Below are 16383 nucleotides of genomic sequence, written 5' to 3' on the forward strand. Positions count from 1 at the left end.
ACTGCTCATGGTCACTAATATTCACAAGGACGGCAGGGCTGTAAATGACTCATGCCCTCAAAAAATGTCCTGGGGTAGGGAATGGCCATAAAAATCCAAACGCGGTAAATTTTTCAAGAAGGCAATTTGAAGTTGTAAGTTTAGCTCAATCTTAAAAAAAATGAAAAGGACACTGAGAAATGCAAAACATCAGGAATTATTAGACGCATGCAAATCCAATCTACACAAAGGTATCACCTAACACCAGTCACAATGACCATCAGCAAAAAGTCAACAAACAATAGATGTTGAAGAAGTTGTGGAGAATAGTGTAACCTCTCGGTCTAAGTGGGATGTAAACTGGTAACAGCCAATAATAGGAACAGAATGGCACTGCGTTTAAAGGTAAAAATTGAGTCACCATATGATCCGGAAGGCCCACTATTGGGCCTGTCACTTGTGAAAGCCAGAATCAAAAAGACACGGGATGGAAAATCGTGTGTTGCAGCAGTATTTACAATAGCTAAGACATGGATACAAACAAAATGTCCATCATCAGATAAATGGACAAAGAAGAAGTGGTATACGTACCGAATGGAATAGTAGCCTCAGAAAAAAATGAACAGTGCCGTTTTCAGGACTACAGATGAGCCTAGAAATAATCATATTAGGTTAAGTTATTCAAAAGGGAATGACAAATATCCTATGATATCATTTATACCTGTTATCCTAAGATTGCTACAAATGGACATATTTCCACAGAAAAAGACACTCACAGACTTATAAAAGAAACTAATGGTTAACCAAAATGAAAGGTGGGAGGATGGATAAATTAGGATTATGGGGCTAACATACATATACTAATGTATGTTAAATGTATATAAACATATAACATATAAACTCTATGAATTATATAATCACCAATACATATAAAATATATAATGACTAAACACCTACCAAATACCATGCGAGGTCTACTCAACATTCTGTAATAAGACACATGGTAACAGAATCCGAACATGAACAGACATATGTATGAATCATTGAGCAGATTCTGTACAGCCAGACAATCACAACACTCTAATCCAATATTCTCCGATAAGAAATAGAAATTAAATTAAAAAACAAACAGAAGTAAGGAGACATAAACTTCTGGGGGCTTGTCCCAGCACATTCCCCTCTAATTTACAACCTCGGAACACTACGTCCAGGAAGACTCTGGTGCCCTAATAACAAGAGTTGAGAACGTAATGATGCTGCCGCCTAGTGGGTGTTTCCCACAACAGCAGCTTTAAACCCAGTGCTAATGGTTGCTTAATAGTCACAAGGACTCAGGGCTGTAAATGGCATCTGCCCTCAAAAAATGCCCTGGGGTAGGGAATAGGCAAGAAAATTCAACACATGACAAATCTTTCAAGAAGTCAACATGAAGAGGGAAGTTGTACTCACACTTTAAAAAAAAAAGGAAAACAAAAAAATGGACATGCCTAAAGCTCAGTACAAGGAATTATTAGCCACATACAAATCCAACCTCCAAAAAGGTTTCAGCTCACACCAGTCAAATGACCATCAGCAAACAGTCTACAAACTAGAAATGCTGAAGGGGTTTTAGAGAACTGTGTACCTTCTAGCTGCTGGTGGGATGTAATTGGTAACAGCACTAACGAAAACTGAATGCAGCTGCTTTAAAAGGTAAAAATTGAGCTACCATATGATGCGGCAGGGCACCTTTTGGGCCTATAACCGAAGACCACCAGAATCGGAAAGACAGAGGCAGGCAAATGTGCACTGCAGCAATATTGAAATAGCCACGACATGGAAGCCAAAAGAAGGTCCATAAACAGATGAATGGACAGAGAAGAAGTGGTATATGGACAGAATGGAATATCAGTCACGAAAAAAATAAAAGAATGGCATATGCAGCACCACAGATGAGCCTAGAGATAATCACACAACGTGAAGTAAGTCAGAATGCGAAAGACAAATGTCCTATGATATCCCTTATGTTATCTGAAAATTCATAAACATGAACATATTTCCATAGAGAAAGACAATCTCAGAATGAGAAGACAACTTATGGTTAAGCCAAAGAAATGGTGTGAGGAATGGATAAATTAGGATATTGGGGTTAACACACATATACTAATACATATAAAAAATATAATCCCCAAAGACCTATGGAATACCAAGAGTGGTCTACTCAACACTCTGTAATAACCGACATGGAAAAGGACCCAAAGATCAATAGATATATGTATATGTGTAAATGAACAAGATTCTGTACACCTAGAACAAAAGACATTTTTCAATCAAATTTGCTCTGATAAAAACTACAACTTAAAGACACAAACAAGAATTAAGGAGGCTAAAACTTATCGGGGTTTGTCCTGGCACATTCCACTCTAATCTGCAACCTCAAAGCACAACTTGCAGCAAGGTTCTGTTTCCCTAGCAAGCAGAGTTGGCAACTTAGAAATGCTGCCACCCTAAGGCCGTTTCCTCAAAGAGCAGCTTTAAATCTACTGCTCATGGTCACTAATATTCACAAGGACGGCAGGGCTGTAAATGACTCATGCCCTCAAAAAATGTCCTGGAGTAGGGAATGGCCATAAAAATCCAAACGCGGTAAATTTTTCAAGAAGGCAATTTGAAGTTGTAAGTTTAGCTCAATCTTAAAAAAAATGAAAAGGACACTGAGAAATGCAAAACATCAGGAATTATTAGACGCATGCAAATCCAATCTACACAAAGGTATCACCTAACACCAGTCACAATGACCATCAGCAAAAAGTCAACAAACAATAGATGTTGAAGAAGTTGTGGAGAATAGTGTAACCTCTCGGTCTAAGTGGGATGTAAACTGGTAACAGCCAATAATAGGAACAGAATGGCAGTGCGTTTAAAGGTAAAAATTGAGTCACCATATGATCCGGAAGGCCCACTATTGGGCCTGTCACTTGTGAAAGCCAGAATCAAAAAGACACGGGATGGAAAATCGTGTATTGCAGCAGTATTTACAATAGCTAAGACATGGATACAAACAAAATGTCCATCATCAGATAAATGGACAAAGAAGAAGTGGTATACGTACCGAATGGAATAGTAGCCTCAGAAAAAAATGAACAGTGCCGTTTTCAGGACTACAGATGAGCCTAGAAATAATCATATTAGGTTAAGTTATTCAAAAGGGAATAACAAATATCCTATGATATCATTTATACATGTTATCCTAAGATTTCTACCAATGAACATATTTCCACAGAAAAAGACACTCACAGACTTATAAAACGAACGAATGGTTCGCCAAAATGAAAGGTGGGAGGATGGATAAATTAGGACTATGGGGATAACATACATATACTAATGTATGTTAAATGTATATAAACATATAACATATAAACTCTATGAATTATATAATCACCAATACATATAAAATATATAATCACGAAACACCTGCCAAATACCAAGGGAGGTCTACTCAACATTCTGTAAAAAATTACATGGTAACAGGATCCGAAGATGAACAGACATATGTATGAATCATTGAGCACATTCTGTACAGCCAGACAATCACAACACTCTAATCGAATTTACTCCGATAAGAAAGAGAAATTAAATTTAAAAAACAAACATAAGTAAGGAGACATAAACTTCTGGGGGCTTATCCCAGCACACTCCTCTCTAATTTACAACCTCGGAACACTACCTCCAGGAAGACTCTGTTGCCCTAGTAACAAGAGGTGAGAACGTAATAATGCTGCCGCCTTGTGGCTGTTTCCCACAACAGCAGCTTTAAACCCAGTGCTAATGGTTGCTTAATAGTCACAAGGACTGCAGGGCTGTAAATGACACCTGCCCTCAAAAAATGCCCTGGGGTAGGGAATAGGCAAGAAAATTCAAGTTTTCTTTGACAAGTTTTTGAAGAAGTCAATATGAAGAGGGAAGTTGTACTCACTCTTTAAAAAAAAAAAGGAAAAGAATAAAAAGCACATGCCTAAAGCTCAGTATAAGGAATTATTAGTCACATGCAAATCCAACCTCCAAAAAGGTTTCAGCTCACACCAGTCAAATGACCATCAGCAAACAGTCTACAAACTGTAAATGCTGAAGGGATTTTAGAGAACTGTGTACCTTGTAGCTGCTGGTGGGATGTAAAGTGGTAAGAGCACTAACGAAAACTGAATGGAGCTGCTTTAAAAGGTAAAAATTGAGCTACCATATGACGCGGCAGGGCACCTTTTGGGCCTGTAACCTAAGACCACCAGAATCGGAAAGACAGAGGCAGGCAAATGTGCACTGCAGCATTACTGAAATAGCCAAGACGTGGAAGCCAAAAAAAGGTCCATAAACAGATGAATGGACAAAGAAGAAGTGGTATACGGACTAAATGGAATAGTAGCCTCGGGAAAAAAAATGAAAAATGCCGTTTTCAGGACTACAGATGAGCCTAGAAATAATCATATCAGGTTAAGTAAGTCAAAAGGGAATGACAAATATCCTATGATATCATTTATACCTGTTATCCTAAGATTGCTACAAATGGACATATTTCCACAGAAAAAGACACTCACAGACTTATAAAAGAAACTAATGGTTAACCAAAATGAAAGGTGGGAGGATGGATAAATTAGGATTATGGGGCTAACATACATGTACTAATGTATGTTAAATGTATATAAACATATAACATATAAACTCTATGAATTATATAATCACCAATACATATAAAATATATAATGACAAAACACCTACCAAATACCATGCGAGGTCTACTCAACATTCTGTAATAAGACACATGGTAACAGAATCCGAACATGAACAGACATATGTATGAATCATTGAGCAGATTCTGTACAGCCAGACAATCACAACACTCTAATCCAATATTCTCCGATAAGAAATAGAAATTAAATTAAAAAACAAACAGAAGTAAGGAGACATAAACTTCTGGGGGCTTGTCCCAGCACATTCCCCTCTAATTTACAACCTCGGAACACTACGTCCAGGAAGACTCTGGTGCCCTAATAACAAGAGTTGAGAACGTAATGATGCTGCCGCCTAGTGGGTGTTTCCCACAACAGCAGCTTTAAACCCAGTGCTAATGGTTGCTTAATAGTCACAAGGACTCAGGGCTGTAAATGGCATCTGCCCTCAAAAAATGCCCTGGGGTAGGGAATAGGCAAGAAAATTCAACACATGACAAATCTTTCAAGAAGTCAACATGAAGAGGGAAGTTGTACTCACACTTTAAAAAAAAAAGGAAAAGAACAACATGGACATGCCTAAAGCTCAGTACAAGGAATTATTAGCCACATACAAATCCAACCTCCAAAAAGGTTTCAGCTCACACCAGTCAAATGACCATCAGCAAACAGTCTACAAACTAGAAATGCTGAAGGGGTTTTAGAGAACTGTGTACCTTCTAGCTGCTGGTGGGATGTAATTGGTAACAGCACTAACGAAAACTGAATGCAGCTGCTTTAAAAGGTAAAAATTGAGCTACCATATGATGCGGCAGGGCACCTTTTGGGCCTATAACCTAAGACCACCAGAATCAGAAAGACAGAGGCAGGCAAATGTGCACTGCAGCAATATTGAAATAGCCACGACATGGAAGCCAAAAGAAGGTCCATAAACAGATGAATGGACAGAGAAGAAGTGGTATATGGACAGAATGGAATATCAGTCACGAAAAAAATAAAAGAATGGCATATGCAGCACCACAGATGAGCCTAGAGATAATCACACAACGTGAAGTAAGTCAGAATGCGAAAGACAAATGTCCTATGATGTCCCTTATGTTATCTGAAAAATTCATAAAAATGAACATATTTCCATAGAGAAAGACAATCTCAGAATGAGAAGACAACTTATGGTTAAGCCAAAGAAATGGTGTGAGGAATGGATAAATTAGGATATTGGGGTTAACACACATATACTAATACATATAAAAAATATAATCCCCAAAGACCTATGGAATACCAAGAGTGGTCTACTCAACACTCTGTAATAACCGACATGGAAAAGGACCCAAAGATCAATAGATATATGTATATGTGTAAATGAACAAGATTCTGTACACCTAGAACAAAAGACATTTTTCAATCAAATTTGCTCTGATAAAAACTACAACTTAAAGACACAAACAAGAATTAAGGAGGCTAAAACTTATCGGGGTTTGTCCTGGCACATTCCACTCTAATCTGCAACCTCAAAGCACAACTTGCAGCAAGGTTCTGTTTCCCTAGCAAGCAGAGTTGGCAACTTAGAAATGCTGCCACCCTAAGGCCGTTTCCTCAAAGAGCAGCTTTAAATCTACTGCTCATGGTCACTAATATTCACAAGGACGGCAGGGCTGTAAATGACTCATGCCCTCAAAAAATGTCCTGGGGTAGGGAATGGCCATAAAAATCCAAACGCGGTAAATTTTTCAAGAAGGCAATTTGAAGTTGTAAGTTTAGCTCAATCTTAAAAAAAATGAAAAGGACACTGAGAAATGCAAAACATCAGGAATTATTAGACGCATGCAAATCCAATCTACACAAAGGTATCACCTAACACCAGTCACAATGACCATCAGCAAAAAGTCAACAAACAATAGATGTTGAAGAAGTTGTGGAGAATAGTGTAACCTCTCGGTCTAAGTGGGATGTAAACTGGTAACAGCCAATAATAGGAACAGAATGGCAGTTCGTTTAAAGGTAAAAATTGAGTCACCATATGATCCGGAAGGCCCACTATTGGGCCTGTCACTTGTGAAAGCCAGAATCAAAAAGACACGGGATGGAAAATCGTGTATTGCAGCAGTATTTACAATAGCTAAGACATGGATACAAACAAAATGTCCATCATCAGATAAATGGACAAAGAAGAAGTGGTATACGTACCGAATGGAATAGTAGCCTCAGAAAAAAATGAACAGTGCCGTTTTCAGGACTACAGATGAGCCTAGAAATAATCATATTAGGTTAAGTTATTCAAAAGGGAATAACAAATATCCTATGATATCATTTATACATGTTATCCTAAGATTTCTACCAATGAACATATTTCCACAGAAAAAGACACTCACAGACTTATAAAACGAACGAATGGTTCGCCAAAATGAAAGGTGGGAGGATGGATAAATTAGGACTATGGGGATAACATACATATACTAATGTATGTTAAATGTATATAAACATATAACATATAAACTCTATGAATTATATAATCACCAATACATATAAAATATATAATCACGAAACACCTGCCAAATACCAAGGGAGGTCTACTCAACATTCTGTAAAAAATTACATGGTAACAGGATCCGAAGATGAACAGACATATGTATGAATCATTGAGCACATTCTGTACAGCCAGACAATCACAACACTCTAATCGAATTTACTCCGATAAGAAAGAGAAATTAAATTTAAAAAACAAACATAAGTAAGGAGACATAAACTTCTGGGGGCTTATCCCAGCACACTCCTCTCTAATTTACAACCTCGGAACACTACCTCCAGGAAGACTCTGTTGCCCTAGTAACAAGAGGTGAGAACGTAATAATGCTGCCGCCTTGTGGCTGTTTCCCACAACGGCAGCTTTAAACCCAGTGCTAATGGTTGCTTAATAGTCACAAGGACTGCAGGGCTGTAAATGACACCTGCCCTCAAAAAATGCCCTGGGGTAGGGAATAGGCAAGAAAATTCAAGTTTTCTTTGACAAGTTTTTGAAGAAGTCAATATGAAGAGGGAAGTTGTACTCACTCTTTAAAAAAAAAAAGGAAAAGAATAAAAAGCACATGCCTAAAGCTCAGTATAAGGAATTATTAGTCACATGCAAATCCAACCTCCAAAAAGGTTTCAGCTCACACCAGTCAAATGACCATCAGCAAACAGTCTACAAACTGTAAATGTTGAAGGGATTTTAGATCACTGTGTACCTTGTAGCTGCTGGTGGGATGTAAAGTGGTAAGAGCACTAACGAAAACTGAATGGAGCTGCTTTAAAAGGTAAAAATTGAGCTACCATATGACGCGGCAGGGCACCTTTTGGGCCTGTAACCTAAGACCACCAGAATCGGAAAGACAGAGGCAGGCAAATGTGCACTGCAGCATTACTGAAATAGCCAAGACGTGGAAGCCAAAAAAAGGTCCATAAACAGATGAATGGACAAAGAAGAAGTGGTATATGGACTAAATGGAATAGTAGCCTCGGGAAAAAAAATGAAAAATGCCGTTTTCAGGACTACAGATGAGCCTAGAAATAATCATATCAGGTTAAGTAAGTCAAAAGGGAATGACAAATATCCTATGATATCATTTATACCTGTTATCCTAAGATTGCTACAAATGGACATATTTCCACAGAAAAAGACACTCACAGACTTATAAAAGAAACTAATGGTTAACCAAAATGAAAGGTGGGAGGATGGATAAATTAGGATTATGGGGCTAACATACATATCCTAATGTATGTTAAATGTATATAAACATATAACATATAAACTCTATGAATTATATAATCACCAATACATATAAAATATATAATGACAAAACACCTACCAAATACCATGCGAGGTCTACTCAACATTCTGTAATAAGACACATGGTAACAGAATCCGAACATGAACAGACATATGTATGAATCATTGAGCAGATTCTGTACAGCCAGACAATCACAACACTCTAATCCAATATTCTCCGATAAGAAATAGAAATTAAATTAAAAAACAAACAGAAGTAAGGAGACATAAACTTCTGGGGGCTTGTCCCAGCACATTCCCCTCTAATTTACAACCTCGGAACACTACGTCCAGGAAGACTCTGGTGCCCTAATAACAAGAGTTGAGAACGTAATGATGCTGCCGCCTAGTGGGTGTTTCCCACAACAGCAGCTTTAAACCCAGTGCTAATGGTTGCTTAATAGTCACAAGGACTCAGGGCTGTAAATGGCATCTGCCCTCAAAAAATGCCCTGGGGTAGGGAATAGGCAAGAAAATTCAACACATGACAAATCTTTCAAGAAGTCAACATGAAGAGGGAAGTTGTACTCACACTTTAAAAAAAAAAGGAAAAGAACAACATGGACATGCCTAAAGCTCAGTACAAGGAATTATTAGCCACATACAAATCCAACCTCCAAAAAGGTTTCAGCTCACACCAGTCAAATGACCATCAGCAAACAGTCTACAAACTAGAAATGCTGAAGGGGTTTTAGAGAACTGTGTACCTTCTAGCTGCTGGTGGGATGTAATTGGTAACAGCACTAACGAAAACTGAATGCAGCTGCTTTAAAAGGTAAAAATTGAGCTACCATATGATGCGGCAGGGCACCTTTTGGGCCTATAACCTAAGACCACCAGAATCGGAAAGACAGAGGCAGGCAAATGTGCACTGCAGCAATATTGAAATAGCCACGACATGGAAGCCAAAAGAAGGTCCATAAACAGATGAATGGACAGAGAAGAAGTGGTATATGGACAGAATGGAATATCAGTCACGAAAAAAATAAAAGAATGGCATATGCAGCACCACAGATGAGCCTAGAGATAATCACACAACGTGAAGTAAGTCAGAATGCGAAAGACAAATGTCCTATGATATCCCTTATGTTATCTGAAAATTCATAAACATGAACATATTTCCATAGAGAAAGACAATCTCAGAATGAGAAGACAACTTATGGTTAAGCCAAAGAAATGGTGTGAGGAATGGATAAATTAGGATATTGGGGTTAACACACATATACTAATACATATAAAAAATATAATCCCCAAAGACCTATGGAATACCAAGAGTGGTCTACTCAACACTCTGTAATAACCGACATGGAAAAGGACCCAAAGATCAATAGATATATGTATATGTGTAAATGAACAAGATTCTGTACACCTAGAACAAAAGACATTTTTCAATCAAATTTGCTCTGATAAAAACTACAACTTAAAGACACAAACAAGAATTAAGGAGGCTAAAACTTATCGGGGTTTGTCCTGGCACATTCCACTCTAATCTGCAACCTCAAAGCACAACTTGCAGCAAGGTTCTGTTTCCCTAGCAAGCAGAGTTGGCAACTTAGAAATGCTGCCACCCTAAGGCCGTTTCCTCAAAGAGCAGCTTTAAATCTACTGCTCATGGTCACTAATATTCACAAGGACGGCAGGGCTGTAAATGACTCATGCCCTCAAAAAATGTCCTGGGGTAGGGAATGGCCATAAAAATCCAAACGCGGTAAATTTTTCAAGAAGGCAATTTGAAGTTGTAAGTTTAGCTCAATCTTAAAAAAAATGAAAAGGACACTGAGAAATGCAAAACATCAGGAATTATTAGACGCATGCAAATCCAATCTACACAAAGGTATCACCTAACACCAGTCACAATGACCATCAGCAAAAAGTCAACAAACAATAGATGTTGAAGAAGTTGTGGAGAATAGTGTAACCTCTCGGTCTAAGTGGGATGTAAACTGGTAACAGCCAATAATAGGAACAGAATGGCAGTGCATTTAAAGGTAAAAATTGAGTCACCATATGATCCGGAAGGCCCACTATTGGGCCTGTCACTTGTGAAAGCCAGAATCAAAAAGACACGGGATGGAAAATCGTGTATTGCAGCAGTATTTACAATAGCTAAGACATGGATACAAACAAAATGTCCATCATCAGATAAATAGACAAAGAAGAAGTGGTATACGTACCGAATGGAATAGTAGCCTCAGAAAAAAATGAACAGTGCCGTTTTCAGGACTACAGATGAGCCTAGAAATAATCATATTAGGTTAAGTTATTCAAAAGGGAATGACAAATATCCTATGATATCATTTATACCTGTTATCCTAAGATTGCTACAAATGGACATATTTCCACAGAAAAAGACACTCACAGACTTATAAAAGAAACTAATGGTTAACCAAAATGAAAGGTGGGAGGATGGATAAATTAGGATTATGGGGCTAACATACATATACTAATGTATGTTAAATGTATATAAACATATAACATATAAACTCTATGAATTATATAATCACCAATACATATAAAATATATAATGACTAAACACCTACCAAATACCATGCGAGGTCTACTCAACATTCTGTAATAAGACACATGGTAACAGAATCCGAACATGAACAGACATATGTATGAATCATTGAGCAGATTCTGTACAGCCAGACAATCACAACACTCTAATCCAATATTCTCCGATAAGAAATAGAAATTAAATTAAAAAACAAACAGAAGTAAGGAGACATAAACTTCTGGGGGCTTGTCCCAGCACATTCCCCTCTAATTTACAACCTCGGAACACTACGTCCAGGAAGACTCTGGTGCCCTAATAACAAGAGTTGAGAACGTAATGATGCTGGCGCCTAGTGGGTGTTTCCCACAACAGCAGCTTTAAACCCAGTGCTAATGGTTGCTTAATAGTCACAAGGACTCAGGGCTGTAAATGGCATCTGCCCTCAAAAAATGCCCTGGGGTAGGGAATAGGCAAGAAAATCCAACACATGACAAATCTTTCAAGAAGTCAACATGAAGAGGGAAGTTGTACTCACACTTTAAAAAAAAAAGGAAAAGAACAACATGGACATGCCTAAAGCTCAGTACAAGGAATTATTAGCCACATACAAATCCAACCTCCAAAAAGGTTTCAGCTCACACCAGTCAAATGACCATCAGCAAACAGTCTACAAACTAGAAATGCTGAAGGGGTTTTAGAGAACTGGGTACCTTCTAGCTGCTGATGGGATGTAATTGGTAACAGTACTAACGAAAACTGAATGCAGCTGCTTTAAAAGGTAAAAATTGAGCTACCATATGATGCGGCAGGGCACCTTTTGGGCCTATAACCTAAGACCACCAGAATCGGAAAGACAGAGGCAGGCAAATGTGCACTGCAGCAATATTGAAATAGCCACGACATGGAAGCCAAAAGAAGGTCCATAAACAGATGAATGGACAGAGAAGAAGTGGTATATGGACAGAATGGAATATCAGTCACGAAAAAAATAAGAGAATGGCATATGCAGCACCACAGATGAGCCTAGAGATAATCACACAACGTGAAGTAAGTCAGAATGCGAAAGACAAATGTCCTATGATATCCCTTATGTTATCTGAAAATTCATAAACATGAACATATTTCCATAGAGAAAGACAATCTCAGAATGAGAAGACAACTTATGGTTAAGCCAAAGAAATGGTGTGAGGAATGGATAAATTAGGATATTGGGGTTAACACACATATACTAATACATATAAAAAATATAATCCCCAAAGACCTATGGAATACCAAGAGTGGTCTACTCAACACTCTGTAATAACCGACATGGAAAAGGACCCAAAGATCAATAGATATATGTATATGTGTAAATGAACAAGATTCTGTACACCTAGAACAAAAGACATTTTTCAATCAAATTTGCTCTGATAAAAACTACAACTTAAAGACACAAACAAGAATTAAGGAGGCTAAAACTTATCGGGGTTTGTCCTGGCACATTCCACTCTAATCTGCAACCTCAAAGCACAACTTGCAGCAAGGTTCTGTTTCCCTAGCAAGCAGAGTTGGCAACTTAGAAATGCTGCCACCCTAAGGCCGTTTCCTCAAAGAGCAGCTTTAAATCTACTGCTCATGGTCACTAATATTCACAAGGACGGCAGGGCTGTAAATGACTCATGCCCTCAAAAAATGTCCTGGGGTAGGGAATGGCCATAAAAATCCAAACGCGGTAAATTTTTCAAGAAGGCAATTTGAAGTTGTAAGTTTAGCTCAATCTTAAAAAAAATGAAAAGGACACTGAAAATACAAAACATCAGGAATTATTAGACGCATGCAAATCCAATCTACACAAAGGTATCACCTAACACCAGTCACAATGACCATCAGCAAAAAGTCAACAAACAATAGATGTTGAAGAAGTTGTGGAGAATAGTGTAACCTCTCGGTCTAAGTGGGATGTAAACTGGTAACAGCCAATAATAGGAACAGAATGGCAGTTCGTTTAAAGGTAAAAATTGAGTCACCATATGATCCGGAAGGCCCACTATTGGGCCTGTCACTTGTGAAAGCCAGAATCAAAAAGACACGGGATGGAAAATCGTGTATTGCAGCAGTATTTACAATAGCTAAGACATGGATACAAACAAAATGTCCATCATCAGATAAATGGACAAAGAAGAAGTGGTATACGTACCGAATGGAATAGTAGCCTCAGAAAAAAATGAACAGTGCCGTTTTCAGGACTACAGATGAGCCTAGAAATAATCATATTAGGTTAAGTTATTCAAAAGGGAATAACAAATATCCTATGATATCATTTATACATGTTATCCTAAGATTTCTACCAATGAACATATTTCCACAGAAAAAGACACTCACAGACTTATAAAACGAACGAATGGTTCGCCAAAATGAAAGGTGGGAGGATGGATAAATTAGGACTATGGGGATAACATACATATACTAATGTATGTTAAATGTATATAAACATATAACATATAAACTCTATGAATTATATAATCACCAATACATATAAAATATATAATCACGAAACACCTGCCAAATACCAAGGGAGGTCTACTCAACATTCTGTAAAAAATTACATGGTAACAGGATTCGAAGATGAACATACATATGTATGAATCATTGAGCACATTCTGTACAGCCAGACAATCACAACACTCTAATCGAATTTACTCCGATAAGAAAGAGAAATTAAATTTAAAAAACAAACATAAGTAAGGAGACATAAACTTCTGGGGGCTTATCCCAGCACACTCCTCTCTAATTTACAACCTCGGAACACTACCTCCAGGAAGACTCTGTTGCCCTAGTAACAAGAGGTGAGAACGTAATAATGCTGCCGCCTTGTGGCTGTTTCCCACAACAGCAGCTTTAAACCCAGTGCTAATGGTTGCTTAATAGTCACAAGGACTGCAGGGCTGTAAATGACACCTGCCCTCAAAAAATGCCCTGGGGTAGGGAATAGGCAAGAAAATTCAAGTTTTCTTTGACAAGTTTTTGAAGAAGTCAATATGAAGAGGGAAGTTGTACTCACTCTTTAAAAAAAAAAAGGAAAAGAATAAAAAGCACATGCCTAAAGCTCAGTATAAGGAATTATTAGTCACATGCAAATCCAACCTCCAGAAAGCTTTCAGCTCACACCAGTCAAATGACCATCAGCAAACAGTCTACAAACTGTAAATGCTGAAGGGATTTTAGAGAACTGTGTACCTTGTAGCTGCTGGTGGGATGTAAAGTGGTAAGAGCACTAACGAAAACTGAATGGAGCTGCTTTAAAAGGTAAAAATTGAGCTACCATATGACGCGGCAGGGCACCTTTTGGGCCTGTAACCTAAGACCACCAGAATCGGAAAGACAGAGGCAGGCAAATGTGCACTGCAGCATTACTGAAATAGCCAAGACGTGGAAGCCAAAAAAAGGTCCATAAACAGATGAATGGACAAAGAAGAAGTGGTATACGGACTAAATGGAATAGTAGCCTCGGGAAAAAAAATGAAAAATGCCGTTTTCAGGACTACAGATGAGCCTAGAAATAATCATATCAGGTTAAGTAAGTCAAAAGGGAATGACAAATATCCTATGATATCATTTATACCTGTTATCCTAAGATTGCTACAAATGGACATATTTCCACAGAAAAAGACACTCACAGACTTATAAAAGAAACTAATGGTTAACCAAAATGAAAGGTGGGAGGATGGATAAATTAGGATTATGGGGCTAACATACATATACTAATGTATGTTAAATGTATATAAACATATAACATATAAACTCTATGAATTATATAATCACCAATACATATAAAATATATAATGACAAAACACCTACCAAATACCATGCGAGGTCTACTCAACATTCTGTAATAAGACACATGGTAACAGAATCCGAACATGAACAGACATATGTATGAATCATTGAGCAGATTCTGTACAGCCAGACAATCACAACACTCTAATCCAATATTCTCCGATAAGAAATAGAAATTAAATTAAAAAACAAACAGAAGTAAGGAGACATAAACTTCTGGGGGCTTGTCCCAGCACATTCCCCTCTAATTTACAACCTCGGAACACTACGTCCAGGAAGACTCTGGTGCCCTAATAACAAGAGTTGAGAACGTAATGATGCTGCCGCCTAGTGGGTGTTTCCCACAACAGCAGCTTTAAACCCAGTGCTAATGGTTGCTTAATAGTCACAAGGACTCAGGGCTGTAAATGGCATCTGCCCTCAAAAAATGCCCTGGGGTAGGGAATAGGCAAGAAAATTCAACACATGACAAATCTTTCAAGAAGTCAACATGAAGAGGGAAGTTGTACTCACACTTTAAAAAAAAAAGGAAAACAAAAAAATGGACATGCCTAAAGCTCAGTACAAGGAATTATTAGCCACATACAAATCCAACCTCCAAAAAGGTTTCAGCTCACACCAGTCAAATGACCATCAGCAAACAGTCTACAAACTAGAAATGCTGAAGGGGTTTTAGAGAACTGTGTACCTTCTAGCTGCTGGTGGGATGTAATTGGTAACAGCACTAACGAAAACTGAATGCAGCTGCTTTAAAAGGTAAAAATTGAGCTACCATATGATGCGGCAGGGCACCTTTTGGGCCTATAACCTAAGACCACCAGAATCGGAAAGACAGAGGCAGGCAAATGTGCACTGCAGCAATATTGAAATAGCCACGACATGGAAGCCAAAAGAAGGTCCATAAACAGATGAATGGACAGAGAAGAAGTGGTATATGGACAGAATGGAATATCAGTCACGAAAAAAATAAAAGAATGGCATATGCAGCACCACAGATGAGCCTAGAGATAATCACACAACGTGAAGTAAGTCAGAATGCGAAAGACAAATGTCCTATGATATCCCTTATGTTATCTGAAAATTCATAAACATGAACATATTTCCATAGAGAAAGACAATCTCAGAATGAGAAGACAACTTATGGTTAAGCCAAAGAAATGGTGTGAGGAATGGATAAATTAGGATATTGGGGTTAACACACATATACTAATACATATAAAAAATATAATCCCCAAAGACCTATGGAATACCAAGAGTGGTCTACTCAACACTCTGTAATAACCGACATGGAAAAGGACCCAAAGATCAATAGATATATGTATATGTGTAAATGAACAAGATTCTGTACACCTAGAACAAAAGACATTTTTCAATCAAATTTGCTCTGATAAAAACTACAACTTAAAGACACAAACAAGAATTAAGGAGGCTAAAACTTATCGGGGTTTGTCCTGGCACATTCCACTCTAATCTGCAACCTCAAAGCACAACTTGCAGCAAGGTTCTGTTTCCCTAGCAAGCAGAGTTGGCAACTTAGAAATGCTGCCACCCTAAGGCCGTTTCCTCAAAGAGCAGCTTTAAAT

The sequence above is a fragment of the Eubalaena glacialis genome, chromosome 2 (assembly GCF_028564815.1).
Source record: "Eubalaena glacialis isolate mEubGla1 chromosome 2, mEubGla1.1.hap2.+ XY, whole genome shotgun sequence".
Classification (NCBI taxonomy): Eukaryota; Metazoa; Chordata; class Mammalia; order Artiodactyla; family Balaenidae; genus Eubalaena; species Eubalaena glacialis.